The sequence below is a fragment of the Cornus florida genome, unplaced genomic scaffold, assembly GCF_030987335.1.
Source record: "Cornus florida cultivar Cherokee Brave unplaced genomic scaffold, ASM3098733v1 CherokeeBrave_3.0.0_Hap2_Chr04, whole genome shotgun sequence".
In the NCBI taxonomy this organism is placed as follows: Eukaryota; Viridiplantae; Streptophyta; class Magnoliopsida; order Cornales; family Cornaceae; genus Cornus; species Cornus florida.
Genome location: NW_026775574.1, coordinates 52,333,496 through 52,350,024, shown reverse-complemented (window position 1 = coordinate 52,350,024; position 16,529 = coordinate 52,333,496). Strand labels below are relative to the sequence as shown.

Here is a 16,529-nt window from a genome sequence, read left to right as displayed (position 1 = left end):
ATTTCCATGAACTCATCACCATTGTCACTATGAAAATGTGGCATTATAATCATGAGAGAAAAACAATCTAAGATAAGATATTTAACTCAAAATGATCATTTATAAACCTTGAAGTTCATTCCATCATATAGAGTGCTCTAGTTCATGGAAAAATCACATATATACATTATCTCCCAAAAATAAATCAAAACAAAGCAATGCTTACAACATAGGGCTTTATCACCTCCCTAGATAGGGAGTTAGTTACTCATGGATACATGGAATGAAGAAGAAGAAGAAGATCCCCTCTCTATTTTTCGCACCTCAGGCTCCAAGAACACACAAACCCTCTAAAAGTCCTCTTTCTCTCTCTAAAACATAACCAAAATGTGAGATATATCCATATACAAGGTCTCTCCACTTTTATTTAGCCAAAATTATCTCTCTTCCCACTCCATCACGAGCTCCAACCACCCTAGAAGCAATCTGCACTACAAAAATTGCATAGGGAATAAGATTTGGCGGGGGCCCGCAATGCGCTGGCGGGTGCCAGCGGGTTCTCAGCATCCGAGGGAACTCTCTGGCACGTTTGGCGGGTGCCCGCAGTGGTGCGTCGGGAGCCAGCTTGCGGCGGGGGCCCGCGAGACCTGCGGGGCCCCGCAGATGAAGGCAGTAATCTGGAGAATTTAGCGGGCGCCCGCGGTGGCTCAGCGGGCTCCCGCGGGTCCCTGTGCTCAAAACATTCAGCCTTCTCTGTAGCCATTTTGGTTGGCCTAGTGACACATTCATCATATTGAATGCAATGCCGCAAAACTCATGCAGATGATGGCTCAAGAACTTGGCCTAAATAACGGTCCCCAGCAACGGCGTGCTTCGATTCTTCAAAAGTTTGCCAAAACTGTTCTTTTAATCAATTTCGGGGGAACTAACCTGAAAGAGGACAAAAATAGACAAATAAAGCTACGCTATACATTACCATCAACTAATGGACTTAACTAATGTAAATAAGGGCGCTTAAATATGCAATATTCGGCGCTTATCACCCCCAAACTTACATTTTGCTAGTCCCATAGCAAAAGCAAAACATAGAACCTAACCAAAAAAGATAACATAAGGAATGCTGACAACATGCATCGATCATGAAGCAAGAAAAATACCTACAAAGCGTACATGTAACTTGGAATAACAGAAAATTGGAGACAGACTCATTCAGCAGACTACCTTGCATATATGAGGCCTTGATAACAAAAGTGGTAAAACACATTTCAACTTTTATGCATCAATCATCATAGTCTATATAAACATTTCAATTGTCATCTCTTGAATAAACATGAACTCTAGCTTCAGTGAAAGTGAACCAGATTCCCAATATGCGGCTTTTACCCTCTTTGTCCAATCTCAGGAACACAAGCTTTCAAATCATTGAATTTCCTTCTAAATGGGATCCCTAAGGCATAACTTTATTCGCAATACAACTTTTGTTGCTTAATTATTTATATACATATTATGGTCGTGCAATGCCGAAGTCCTTTAAGCTTTCTAACCAACTCATATAGCAAGCGTTAGGTCAATAACTCCCAAACCAGATGGCTTTAGGGTGCTAAGTGTAGAAACATTCCTAGGGCTTAATAACTCGAGTTGGAAAGGCTACGAACTCCAATGAACCATATTTATTTATTTATCTTTTTGTGAATGAAAGTGCAATGTCTAAGTCCCTTAAGCTTTCTAACCAACCCATGTAGCAAGTGTTAGGCCAACAACTCCCAAACCGGATGGCTTTAGGGTGTTAAGTGTCGAGACACTCCTAGGGCTTAATAACTCGAGTTGGAAAGGTTATGAACTCAAACTGGTCATTGTCATTAATTATTATTATTATTATTATTATTATTATTATTATTTTTTTACTTAGTTCATGCCAAAGATATCCTATTCATTAGGGTCATCAATTCTGATCCACTGAGTCATGGTCAAGGTCAATTGGGTTGCATACCTCACAATTAGGTTTCCAGTATGCATATGTGTAATGTGAAGCATAGAAGAGTATGAAATCCGACAAAAATCTAATTGAAGCATTTACACAAACCGATATGAATCAACATGGTCATTTCAAATTTTTCTTTATTTTCAAAATTATCATTTGCCTCTATACCCAAAGTATTAAACACATGTTCAAATTCCAACAAGTTCAAAATTACAATATCATTGCTTCCAACAAAATGATTTTATTAACTTACATGCATCAAAAATGAGCAACAATGTAAGAATGCACCCCCAAACTTGAAGCTTACATTGCCTCTATACCCAAAGTATTAAACACATGTTCAAATTCTAGCAAGTTCCAAATTACAATATCATTGCTTCTAACAAAATGATTTTAATTAAGTGGCGGTGCAAAAATAGGCCACTTCGTGAATTCCATGAGAAGACACATCTTCTCACATTGTCCTCAATGTGAGAAGACAAAGGATAAATAATGAAGAATGAAGAGTGCAACAAGAACAATATAGTACTAAGATGAAAAGGAATTGAGTGGCGGTGCAAAAATAGGCCACTTCTTGAATTCCATGAGCATACCCCCAAACTTAGTGTCAAAAACCTGTTAAAAGCAGCTATACACAGCAAGTATCATATGAATCCAAAATGAATGAAAATAACTGCTGATGAGCACTGAAAAGTGCGCATTTTAACCCGTTAAGCTTGGGTATTCTAGAACCTTTATCTATCTTACTTTACCATTTTAGAATGATTTCGTGTTATTTCCGTTTTCAAGCACTTATCCCGAAAATAAGCTAACTCAGCCAAATAAGAGCTTAAATGAAGCAATTATGGGATTGAACAAAGAAAGGAGCAAAGTGAAGAAACAAAGAAGCCAAAAGTGGGAAGCAGCAAAGTTCGATCGATCCAAGATGAAGGTTCGATCGATCCAACATTCATCAATCTCAGCACTTCAAGATGGATCGAAACCATGATATTCACATTCAGAAATCCAAAACTTTGATCAATCCAACACCATCCTTCGATCGATCGAATCCCTTAACCTTATCCAAATGATTGATCTTATCCACAGCTGTACCACCTACTAACCACTTTTGTCCTTTTTCCCAAAATATCTCCAAAAATATCTCGGATTTGTCTTTTCCCAAAAAGCTCAGCTAGTTGGATCAATCCCGCCTTAGTTCGATAGATCTAAGCCAAGTTCGATCGATCCAAGTCTAAGGTTCGATCGATCGAACTTCCTCCAGTGCGAAAAAGTTAAAAAGCCAGCTCATTCACTCCATCCTCTATCCAATCATTGGGGAATATGCCTTGCACGACCCCAGCTCATTTGGTGTGTCATTTGACCTACCTATAAAAGGAATATGATGCACTTTTTGAGAGAGACTTTTGGAGATTTAGCAATTTGGTAGAGGCAACTTTAGAGACTACTCTTAGTGAGGAAAAAAAGGAGGAGGAAGTTAGAGACACCATTGGAAGCCTTTCACCTTCCAAGGAGCATATTTCATCCATGGAGCTTGCCCTTGAGGGTTGGAAGAGCATCACCATGAGTGGCTAGACATCCTCTTGGGGCTAGAGTTAGCCCCAAGCATGTTTTCTTTACCTTAATCTTGTTTATTATTGAGGGATTAGTGTTGTAATATATGTTTTAACTCTTTGATATATCTAGATCATGTTATTCAATGATTTATATGGTTTAATGCTTTCAATTGATCATTTAATTCTATCTAATGTCTATGTATGCTAGAATAGATGTTCATGTGCTTGTCTCTATTTCTTGTGTTATTGATGCATATCTATGTGTATTAACGTTATAGATCTAGAGATTGTCAAAACATAGTGCTTAATGGAATGCTCTTGCTATTTTCTTGCTGGTTCATACTTATTCCTTGATGAATTGTGCCTCTCCCTTAGTTTATTTTCCTGCTAGTAGTGTAGATGTAGTGTAGTTGTAGTGTAGTATTAAATAGGAGGACAATCCATGCTTGTTGTTTGATGTTCCATGCTTTTCAATGCAAGTAGCATTTCTCTCTAACCTTGTGGTGTATTTGGATTGTGAGCTTAATGAAAGGATTAATGACTTGTTTTGATCTATTATGCCTTTGACATGTTGTTTAGACAATATATGCTTCATTGCTTAAAATATTGTGCCTTTCACATGATGTTTAGACTATACTTGCTTAATTGGTCATCCTTGCTAATTGAACCAACCAATTTCACACACACACACCAATATTGTAACACACCTTACCCTCATTAGTCACTTGTTAATGGTATAGAAATGTCTTGCTTGGTGGTGATCTCTAAACCCCAAGATCTCTCTCTCTCTCTCTACTTACTCTTTATTGCATTCATACTTAGTTTAATTTAGTTGCTCTTTAGTTTAAACAATCAACCAACCATTGTTTGATCACTCGACCTACTAACCCTAATCTCGATTCCACAACACAATTCGACCTAGCACAATCCACAATCCCTTGGGACGATCCCTACTCGCCCTAACTATATTTTTCGTGAAGGTAGTAGTGGCTTTTATAAATGTAGAACTCTTGGCCCTCGCCTTAATGCACACTCTCTAAGCTTGATTGTGGCAGTGCGACCTAGGCGGCCCGGCCAGTTTTTGGCGCCGTTGCCGGGGATTGATTGATTGGATTTGGCAACGTCGAATTTGTGGAATTCAATTAGGATTAGTACTCTTTTAAACGTGTCTTTACTTTCTTTTTATTTTTCTTTTGGTTACTTATTATGTTTGTTCTTACTTGACTAGGTGCATCGAGTTGAAGAGAAGCCAAGCAAAGGAACAATTAAGCAAAGCTAAGCAAAACAAAGGAAAAAGCTAAAAATTGAAAAATTGCTAAGCTAAGCTAAATTTGGAGTTGAAGTGCTATAGGACCGTTGTGAGACTTTCTTGACTTAATCTCTTAGTTAAATCGTAAGCCCGCATGGAGGCATTGCATTTCATTTGTAGTTAAATCGTGAGCCCGCGTGGAGGCATTTTATTTTTCTTGCATTGCATCATTATTGTTTGAATCATGGGAGTATAAGATCATTGTATGTGAAGGAAGTTTATTGATCATTGACTTGTCGCGAAGGAGGAGTGCTTGTTTTGTTATGTTTAGTGTGTCATATGTAGTCTTGTATAGACCTTGTCATATTATTCATTCTAGACAATTCCATGGAAAACCTAGAAGGTAATCTTGGCTTCTTAGATCCACATTTCATGCAAAACACCATTCCTAACCAACACGGTTCCAGAGTTCAAGCTCCAATTCCTCCAATGGTCCTTCGTGATCATTGCCATCTTCATGTATATCATGCACCTACTTGCATTGTCTTGCCTGATTTTAAGGCCAACCAATACAAAATCAAGCCCGAGGCCATTCAAATGTGTCCACTCTTTTATGGCTTAGATGATGAGGAGCCCTATAAACATCTTAATGAATTCTTTGAAATATGTTCCACCGTGAGGTATATGGATGTTCCGGAAGAAATTCTTAAATTACTTCTCTTTCCTTTTACTCTTAAAAACAAAGCAAAGCATTGGTTTAACACTTTGGGGGCAAATTCAATAACATCTTGGGCACAAATGTAAAATGAATTTTTGAAAAAAATTTACCCCGTAAGTTTGACTAATGCAATGCTTACTTCAATTAGAGAATTTTCACAAAGGAAAGGGGAATGGTAACATGAGGCTTGGGAAAGATTGAACGATTTTCTAAGCAAATGCCCTCATCATAGCATTCCGAAATGGTAAGTGGTTCAATATTTCTATGAGAGCCTATCCGACAGTCATAAGGACATTGTTGATACATTATGTGGAGGATCATATTTTGGAAAACATGAAGATGATATTTGGAACCTTTTTAAGAAAATGAGTGAAAATTCTTTGCAAAAATACTATGCTTCTCGGTTTGACCATGGTCCAAAAGAAAAGAAGAGAGAATTACAAGTGTGTCAAGTAGAGAGTCCATTGGAGATTGTAGCCGAGATTAAAACTCTTTCTCAAAAATTTGATAAATTCTTGTTGAATCAAAAACTGGCTAACCATTCATCTCCCTTTCGTCATACCTCTCATCTTTGTGAGCCTTGCATGACATGTTCAAGTGTTTTGCATACTACTTTTGATTGTCCCCATGGACATGTTTTTAATGAACATTTTGAACAAGTCAATGCTACTTTTGCTCACCCTTTTTCAAATGCATATGTTACAAGGTGGAATGAAAATTCAAGTCTTTATCAAGCTAAAAAATTTCAAAGCAAATACATTCCACCTCATAAAAGACATGTAGGTTCTCAAGGATTCGTCCCTTCTTCTTCCCATTACCAAAGAATGAATGACTTCTCGCATCCTCAAATGTATGATTCTCAAGTAGATTTTCATCATCCTCATGCACTATCAAGTAATTCTACATTTGAAGATAAGGTTTTGATGGCATTGGGTAGCTTAGAGAAGAATACCAACTTGTTGTATTCCCATTCTCAATCTATATAAAAGCTTGAATCCCAAATTGGGACCATAGCTAATGCATTGAATGCAAGGGAGGTTGGTAAGTTACCTAGTCAACCCGAGAGGAACCCAAAAGCCCAATTTTTTGTGGAAGCAAACCCTACATCGGGGTGTTCTTGCCAAGCTCAAGTGCAAGCAATCACTACTTTGAGAAGTAGAAAACAAGTGGACAATAAGGTTGAACTACTAAAGGAAGATGGTGAACCGGTGCAACCAAAAGTTGACACCCATTCAATTCCCAATTCTACTCCTATCTCCTTGGATGAAAATGTTACAAATCAGAAATCTCAATCTCCTCCACTATCATTTTCTCAAATTGCAAAGTCTCATGAGCCAAAAGCTCCTTTCCCTTATGCGTTGAGAGAAACTTTGCCTTAAGGGAGGCAAGATGGGAAAATACATGATATGATGGATGTTTTCAAGCAAGTATACATAAATCTTCCTCTCTTGGATGCAATTAGGCAAATTCTGCCTTATGCAAAATTCTTAAAGGATCTTTGCACACAAAAGAGGAAGAGCAAGGGACAAGGCCCTAAAAAAATGTTCCTCACGGAGCAAGTGAGTTCCATTCTTCAACAAAACACTCCACTTAAGTTCAAAGATCCCGGTGCTCCGACTATTTCTGGTGTAATTGGAAACCATGAAATTCGTAGAGCTCTTCTTGACTTGGGTGCTACTGTTAATTTGATTCCTTACTCCGTTTATGTCCAATTAGGATTGCATGAGTTGAAGCCAACCCCGGTGGTATTTCAATTGGCCAATAGATCCGTCAAAACACCTAGGGGCATGGTTGAGGACATCCTTGTCAAAGTGGATAAATTCCGCTTTTCGGTTGATTTTGTAGTTCTTGATACCGAACCGGTTGCTAATCCCACCAACCACATCCCAATCATCTTGGGAAGACCATTCCTTGCCACCGCAAATGCAATAATTAATTATAGGTCCGGAGTTATGGACCATTCTTTTGGCAATATGATGGTTAAGCTTAATGTTTTCAATGCAAGTTGACATCCCATAGAAGAAGATTAGTGTTGTCTTGTTGATGTGTTGGATGAGGTTGTTGAGGAATCAATTCCCACCATGATAATAAAACAACCAATTGAGGATAATCTTTCATCCCTTTTATCCGATGATCCTCTTGCTTCTTGTCTTCTTAAAATGTATGGTAATTGTGGGTTTGATGGTGAAAATTCAATAAATGAAGTAAGTAATCTCATGGAGTCCGTTGCAAGTTTAGATTGCCCATCTTGGAAAACTCCAATAGGTACTCTTCCCCCACTCTCTAGCACTCCACCGGTTCCATCATTAATCTCTCCACCAGCTCTTGAGCTCAAAACTCTACCTTCCAATCTTAAGTATGCATTTTTAGGTCCACAAGACACACTTCCAATCATCATCTCTTCAAGACTTGAAAAGGACCAAGAAAATGCTCTCCTAAATGTGCTTAAAGAAAATAAGGAAGCCATAGGGTGGAGTGTGGTGGATCTTAAGGGAATTGATCCTTCTATTTGCTTGCATCGTATACTAATGGAAGAAGATGCAAAACCCTTTAGGGATGCCCAAAGGAGACTTAACCCAAACATGAAGGAAGTAGTTAAAAAGGAAGTAGTCAAGCTCTTAGATTCCAGGATCATCTATCCAATCTCCGACAGTAAATGGGTGAGTCCTACACAAGTAGTTCCTAAGAAATCGGGGATTACCGTGGTTGAAAATGCAAAAGGTGAAGAAATCTCTAAGCGTACCACCAATTCATAGCGTGTGTGCATTGATTATGGCAAATTGAATGCTGCCACTAGAAAGGATCACTTCCCTTTGCCATTCATTAATCAAATTCTAGAGAGATTGGCCAGACAACAATATTATTACTTCCTTGATGGCTATTCGGGTTACAATCAAGTAGCTCTAGACCCATTGGACCAAGAGAAAACCACCTTTACTTGTCCATTTGGTACATTTGCTTATAGACGGATGCCTTTTGGTTTGTTCAATGCACCCGCCACATTCCAAAGGTGTATGATGTCAATTTTCTCGGACATGGTGGAAGAGTATCTTGAAGTTTTCATGGATGATTTTTCTGTTTTTGGGTCTTTCTTTGATGTATGCCTTAAGAATTTGGAACTAGTGCTAAAAAGATGTCGTGAAACAAACCTTATTCTTAGTTGGGAAAAGAGCCACTTTATGGTTCAAGAGGGTATTGTTTTGGGTCACGTCATATCAAAAAGGGGAATTGAGGTAGATAAGGCGAAAGTTGAGCTTATTTCTGAATTGCCTCCACCTTCAACGGTGAGAGAGGTTCCCTCCTTTCTAGATCATGCCGGCTTCTATCACTGTTTCATCAAAGACTTTAGCAAAATTGCTCGACCCTTGTGCAATCTCCTTGCTAAGGAAACTCCTTTTGTCTTTGATCAAGCATGCCTAGACGCCTTCCATAAGTTGGGTGCATTATTATCATTAGCTCCTATCATGCAACCTCCCAATTGGACACTTCCATTTGAAATTATGTGTGATGCTTCTCATTATGCCATGAGAGCTGGTTTTGGCCAAAGAGTAGGAAAGCTTCCTTGTGCCATATATTATGCGAGTAAAACTTTCTTGGGAGCTCAATTAAATTACTCCACTACCGAGAAAGAATTACTTGTCGTAGTGTATTCTCTTGACAAATTTTGTACTTATCTCTTAGGTTCTAAGGTTGTTGTTTATTCTAACCATGCCACTTTGAGACTTCTTTTGACAAAAAGGGATACAAAACCTAGGTTGATTCAATGGATTTTACTCCTCCAGGAATTCGATTTTGAAATCAAAGACAAGAAAGGCACCGAAAATGTGGTGGCCGATCATCTTTCTAGGTTGTCGATAGAGCCTTTCCCTAGTCCACCAATTTGTGATTCTTTTCTGGATGAACAAATTTTTCAAATTTCCAAATGGAAAAATGCCTTGGTTTGCCAACAGTGTGAACTATTTGGCAATAGGCAAGCTTCCAACTTCTTGGTCGAAGAACACAAAGAATCATTTCTTTGCTAACATCCGGAATTACTATTGGGAAGATCCTGTCTTGTACTGGTATTGTCCGGATCAAATTATGAGGAGATGCATTCCAGAGAGTGAAATTCCAAGTGTCCTAGTGTTTTGTCACACTCTTGCATGTGGTGGGCATTTTAGTGCAAAGAAGACCACCTTAAAGGTTCTTCAAAGTGGGCACTTTTGGCCCATTATTCATAGAGATTCCTACAAATTTTGCAAGTCATGTGAAAGATGTCAAAAGATGGGGACAATGTCTAGAAGAGATATGATACCCTTGACCAATATACTTGTTGTTGAGATCTTTGACATTTGGGGCATTGATTTTATGGGTCCATTTCCTATGTCCTATGGTTTTCAATACATTCTTCTTACCGTTGATTATGTTTCCAAGTGGATTGAGGCTTGTGCTACCAAAACAAATGACCACCCCGTGGTTATTCAATTCATTAAATCTAGTATCTTTGCTCGTTTTGGTATGCCAAGAGCTATAATAAGTGATGGAGGAAAGCATTTTTGCAATCAATTCTTAAGGCACCTTTTTCTTAAGTACTTCGTCACTCATAAAGTAGCTACTCCCTACCATCCTCAAACAAGTGGGCAAGTTGAAGTGTCTAATCGGAAAATTAAGCATATTCTTGAGAAAACAGTTAACACCACCCAGAAGGATTGGTCAAGGAAGCTAAATGATGCTTTATGGGCTTACCGGACGGCATACAAGACTCCCATTGGCATGTCTCCTTATAGACTTGTATATGGAAAGCCTTGCCATCTTCCGGTTGAGCTAGAACACAAAGCCTTTTGGGCGGTTAAAAAGCTCAATCTTAACCTTAACAAAGCCGGAGAGAATAGACTTCTTCAATTGAGTGAGTTGGAAGAGTTGAGACACAATGCTTATGATAATGCCAAGCTCTACAAAGAAAGAACCAAAGCCTTCCATGATAAGCATATTGTGAAAAAGTCTTTGAAACCTAGTCAAAAAGCTTGGCTCTTCAACTCTAGGCTCAAACTCTTTCCTGGGAAGTTGAGAACTAAATGGGAGGGTCCTTATGAAATCATCTCTCTTGCACCTCATGGGGCGGTTGAAATCCAAAATTTGATGTGCATTGACTGCCGGAAACTAAATTCTACCACTAGGAAGGATCATTTCCCACTCCCATTCATTGATCAAATCCTAAAGAGGCTAGCCGGCCAAAGCTACTATTATTTCCTTGATGGTTATTCCGGCTATAACCAAGTGGCAATTGATCCTCAAGATTAAGAGAAGACCGCATTCACATGTCCCTATGGAACATTTGCCTATAGACGCATGCCTTTTGGGCCATGCAATGCACCGATGACATGTTTCTCTCACAATTGTACGATATTGTGTAGGATATAGCCCTTATGCAAAGCGGATATCGAACACACAGAGAGATGGAATTTGTATTAGCTTTTAAATTAGGTTCATGGTTTACAGAAAACTTGGTTATAAAGTTTGTTGGTTGTCACGATTTAACAAACTTGAATTAAACATAGTATTAAATTAAAGCAAATTAAACTAAATTGAATGATCAGAGAGGGAAAATATTAGGGCTTTGACTTCACCACAATCGTTATACTATGGTCAATTGGATCAACTCTGGGATTTTAACTAATTTTGTTTTCAAATAAACTGAACTCAATAACATTCTTTTAGTTCGGAGTTTAAAGAAAGACGTTCTACAAATTTAGTTAACTATAACCTATCTGCGGTTAGCGTAGACTATTCACCTACCTAATCTACCAACTTTAACTACTATATGAATGAACCACCTTTCTTAAGCATAGATTATGAAAACGTTCTTTTGCAAAATACGTTGGAACACCATTATATGACCTCTATCCTTGTGTCCGGCAAGGCTCTGCCAAATACCGTACAACAAGGTAGGTTGAGAATAGAACATAAATTATTATATCTAAGACAAGGTAATAACAATTTATATTCTACTAAAGCATGAAAAACCACTTGAGTTGTCTCAAGTGCTCATAGTCATATAATCAAGAAAACATTATATATTAAAATAAACCCAGAGTCAAAACAATCAAACCATAATATAACGTTGGGTTACATCAGTACCCTAAGAAAAGGATTAGCTACTCATGACAAGGTTGGATAACATCTGTGTTGAGTTCATCTCCATAGTCACGGACGACATCTTTCTTCTCAGGATCTACACTTTCAAGGTTGTAGGAACCTTAAAAGCCACCACACCTTTAGCGCCTTCTTTTATAGAAGAAAATATGTATTTGGTGGGCTTTTAGGTCTTCTGGCCCAACTGGGATGAGATACGGCTGGGAAAAGAGGAATCCCGCAGCTTTTAGTCTGACATGTCATGCATTGCTCGAGCTTTAGGTACGGATGCTCGAGCTTTAGGACTTATGCTCGAGCTTCAGGGTCAAGTGCTCGAGCAATACTAGATGGATGCTCGAGCTTCAGTGAATGGTGCTCGATCATTACATTGACATTTAGCCAATTTTCTTCAACTATTTTTCGAAGCATCTTTTTTCTTTAACATTGCTTGATCCAAGCTTCATAGGCTTGAGCACTAGGTACCATGCTCGAGCATCAAAGGGATGATGCTCGATCCTTTGTTGATAGTGCTCGATCATGGAGGTGATGCACGAGACTTGGGAGCAAAGCCTTTTCTTCAAAATCAGCTCATTAATTTCTGACGCCTCATGCTCGAGCACATTTGGTTCAGGCTCGAGCACCCTTACAGTAAGGCTCGAGCATCTTTGCAGTAAGGCTTGAGCATCAAGGTACTGATGCTCGAGCATTTGGCCTTGTTGACTTTTCTTCTCTTCTTTGTTGTAATACTCGAACCGCAACACTTGGGCTCGAGCTCTAAGGCTTCAATTGCTTTAAACTTCACCAATTTAATTCTCACTTGCTCTGAATGACCGGCAACGACTCGGTAAGCTTCGATTTCAGCATAAAATCCTGGTTTTAATCATTTATCTGGGAAAGTACCTAAAACACACATTAAACATAAATTAGTCTAATAATAGATAGAAGTATCACTTTAGGCCCTAACATATTCGTACTTAAGGGATCAAATATGCATATATTCAACGCTTATCACATCCCCAAACTTACATATTGCTAGTCCCTTAGCAATACAGAACTAAAAAAGACGTTTTCGTGGGAATCACGGTTGCATTTAGCTTATGCAACAAGCCTAAAAACCCCTAGGTTACCCCTAGTGGACGAGTTGTAGTCTCGTGAGGGTTTCCAGTGAAGATACCCTCAAACTTCTCACATCAGTGCCTTTAATGAATAGTAAGCTTATTCAAGCCTGTTTTTAAATCATATCATCCCTATAGTTCATTCATCAGTCAAATACAGCAAGTATACCAATCATGTAATCAGAAAAACTTTCAACTTCCAATCTCAGTTAAGCAACCATAGTCCCCACATATCAGTTTAATCATTTATTCAACAATTTTAATCTCTAAAGATGTTTTTTTTTTTTTTTTTTTTTTTTTTTGTAACGTGATCCTGCAATTCATCGTGTGGCTTACTGTCCATACTTGCTTTTATTCCTCGTCATTCCTCAATTCACAAGCAGACTCTTCAAATTCCAACTCCTAAGGCATTTTTATTATTTTTTTCTTTTGGTATGCATTTTTTCAAAAAGGATACTTGTGCAATGTTCAGGTTTATTAAGCTTTCTAAATTACCCTTGTAGCGAACTTTCAGCCAATGACTCCCAGACTAGATGATCTTAGGGCATTAAGTGTTAAAACATCCCTAAGGACTTAATTGTTCAAGTAATCTAGGCAACCTAAACCCCTTATATAACAAGCTTTCAGCCAATGACTCCCAAACCAGACGATCTTAGGGCATTAGGTGTCAGAACACACCCTTAAGGACTAAATCACTCAAGCAATCTAAGTACAAACTTGAACTTGATCATTTTCTACTTTTCTTTCTTTTCTTTTCTTTTTTTATCTTTTTTTTTTTTTTAAATTTTTCATTCACATTGGTGAACATTTTTTTTTCTTTTTGTTGCATACCAATTGTTTTCTATTTTATGCCTCATTCATCAAAACAATCAAATTTACCTGATCATTTCAATCTAACTCAAAACAAAACAAGACTTTCAATTTCTACCCTACAGACTTCATGCAAGTGTGAATATTGTGTAAAGTGTAGCATCTCAGAGATCAACATCATTAAACAATAATTATCCTAACAGAGTGAACCAAAGGCCACCAACTGCTTTCAAAAATTTTTAAGGACTCCTTTCCACAATAATATAGAATACAAACCATTTCTAACCAACTTCAGACTGCAAACAGGGCATATAACTATCAACAGACTCAAACACATACTTATATCATCAAATAGCAAACCATATCTTTGTGTAAGCAGATTAATAAAATTTTGCAAAGCCAACCTTACCCGCAAACTTATTATGGACATTGTCCTCAATGTGTGAGAATAAAAGAGAGATAGAAAGATATTACCAGATAAGCAGACCAGCAAAGATATGATAAAATAATGCACAAGGGAGTAAAAATGAGTGATCAGCATTGTTTCCTTCAATATAGTGGTTCCTCTCAAAAGCACCCCCAAACTTAATCTGTTGTATCTAGCAAAATCAATAAACTCCAACACACATCAAAGTATCAAGTATATGGAGTAAGCATCAATAAATATAATAGAATAAAAAGCATGTATATATATATATATCAGAAATCAGTACAATGTTTTTTTAAAAAGAAAGACTTAGGGTAGATATACATCATATGGAAATAAGTACAGTAAAAAGAACTGCCCTAGTCAACAAAACTACAGAAAAGTCCTAAAACTAATCCATAGGTGGCGGTGGTGGAACAGAAGAAGTGGATGGGTCAGACGGAGTGCGGCGAAGTAACTACTTTAGTATGCTCTGCTGCGCAGTCAACATCTGACGCAGCACTGTCTGACCATCTTACAGCTCGGCCACCCTGGCCTGTAAAGCTCTAATATCAGCCTGAGAAGAACTTTTAGGCTGGGTTGCAGAAGCGGGTCTCCTCCTTACCTAAGGTCTAGAATCGGAGAGATATATCTCCTCCTTTGTAGCCTCATCATCAGCTCTCTTATTAATAACCGCTATATATCCCTCACCACCAAATTCTATTGCATCTCTCCAATGTGCCGGCATATGGGACCAAACTTTATTTCATTCCCTCATTCCGAATTATGGAGATTCTTCACATGATTCCTCTTTTAGACTCACCACAAACTCCCGCAGCTCTAATATCTTGGAAATCATATATGGAAAAGGCAGTGCATGTTTAGGAATATCCTTATGCTGTCCAATCTCAAACCAAAATGCCAGTAGCTGACAGAAAATCATCCTTGGGAATGAATACCAGTGCTCAAATTGAATAGCATAAAGTGCTTGGAGAAAATCAGTATTCCTAATAGTCTTATGTCCAAGAGGATAGACATTAGCAGAGATGATAGAATCTAGAATCCACAACCTCTTAGGAATTTTGGCTTTGGTAGTACTACTACACTTTCTCCAAGCAAATCGACCATCACATAGCTTTTGAATTAAATTCTCAGCAATTAGTACCCTAGGGAATGGTGTAAAAACAGGACAGCTACGTCTTTCATCTATAACCTCAGGAAGCATATTATGACATTCTAGATCTGCGGCAATAGCATCAAGATTAATAATAAAATCATGCCCATCAATTCTAGTCCTAAGCTCCCAAGGGTCATCCTCATTATAAACTAGATTAAGGTGAAATAGATGAATAAGATGAGGATAAGCAACCTGAGTAATAGGGACCATGAGATGAAGAAGATGCCTGTAGCTGAAAGACTTCATAACCCACCTGGTGCGCAGATCATTGATGAACGCCTGATAATCAAAGGTCGTTTCATAAGAAATTGGAACTATCTACCATGCACTTGGTAATATATATTTCATCCCTTTAGCGCATTTAGCAGAAGTAGGATGAACCATCTTTAAGATAACCTTTCAAATTTCTCAAAAATCTCCAATACAGCAATCTGCAACCTGAAGCTCGAGCTTCAAGTACCGATGCTCGAGCCTTTAGGAGCTAATGCTCGAGCCTCAATCTTCAATGCTCGAGCTTTACCTAAACTTCACTGAAGCAGAACATAGAACTCAGTTCAATAAATTAAGGGAGAGTGGATCTAAACAGCTAGTCTATGAAGATGATGCATGAAAAAAAATTCATAGTCTCATATATCCAAAGAATAACTCGTACTCTCCCTTATTAGATCTAGGCAATTAATGAACTCAGGAAATTCTATTTGAAGAAGAAGAAGATTACCTCTATTTCCTGCAGATCTGGAACAAGGATGTAGATTAGCTCCGATTATGAATAGGAAGAATATTTAGAGAGCTTTTATAAAGACCGAACATACTTTCCTTTTTTGTTCTAGGCGAAGGAGTAATCAGTTTCCTAATTTAAAACTTTTTTTAAAACCACAGGCTCAAGCATCAAAGGTGTAAGCTCGAGCCTGCCGCCATCAATTTCTAACTTTACGATGATGGAAAGCTCGAGCGTTTGATACTACTGCTCGAGCTTTGTGCTTCTGATGCTCGAGCATGAAGCTAATGATGCTCGAGCATGGAGACAAATTTTTGGATTTCTTTTTAATTTTTCAATTTTTATTCTCTTTTTCCATTATACTCAAACCTAAACTAACCTAAAAGCAAAATAAAGACTAAAACAAACCTAAAACTAGAAAAGAAAATAATTAAATAAAAAACTTAAAATAACGAAATAAAACTCAAAATAAACTACGGTACAACATACAAATGCTAAGTTTAATATCGATAGCTCGAAAGCATGCTAAGTTTAACATCGATAACTCGACGAAAACCTAACCTTTCTAGTCCAAGTAAATAGGATCATGAAGTTCCACTGCCTCAACTGTGCCTCTCTGCACACTACCCTCTATATAGGGTTTAAGTCTCTGTCCATTGACCTTGAACAATTGCCCAGTCTTGCAATCTTGTATCTCTATTGCACCATAAGG

At 38.0% G+C, this 16,529-nt stretch overlaps 1 non-coding gene across 1 annotated transcript; it reads right to left on the bottom strand.

The window, feature by feature from the left end:
* Positions 1 to 5,611: 5,611 nt before the first annotated feature.
* Positions 5,612 to 5,715, bottom strand: LOC132305622 (small nucleolar RNA R71). Its single transcript, XR_009481657.1, has one exon. It is a non-coding gene; the product is annotated as a small nucleolar RNA R71 (small nucleolar RNA).
* Positions 5,716 to 16,529: the final 10,814 nt, after the last annotated feature.